Raw genomic sequence first — 432 nt, forward strand, 5'->3', positions numbered from 1 at the left:
GATCAAAGACAACATCCTGCATGCACCAATACTGGTGCTGCCAGACCCTGATCGTCTTTTCAGCGTCGTCTGTGATGCTTCGGACTCTGCCATCGGCTGTGCACTGCTGCAAGCAGACGCCGAGGTGCGAGATCGGGTGATCGCGTATGAATCTCGACAGCTCAAAGCTGCAGAGAAGATTTACTCAGTTCATGACAAGGAGCTACTTGCGATGATAAATGCACTTGTCAAGTTCAGAGCCCACCTGCTCGGTTCAAAGCCGTTTGTGCTCTATACAGATTATGCGTCACTACGCACTGCGACTCAGTCTCCCCACCTCTCGCAGAGGATGGCTAGATGGCTATCCTTCTTTGCGGAATATAACTTTCGAGGTGAAGTATAAGCCGAAAAAGCAGAATGCTTTGGCTGATGCGTTGTCACGCAGACCAGACT

The sequence above is a fragment of the Plasmopara halstedii genome, assembly GCF_900000015.1.
Source record: "Plasmopara halstedii genome assembly, contig: Scaffold_3109, whole genome shotgun sequence".
Lineage (NCBI taxonomy): Eukaryota > Oomycota > Peronosporomycetes > Peronosporales > Peronosporaceae > Plasmopara > Plasmopara halstedii.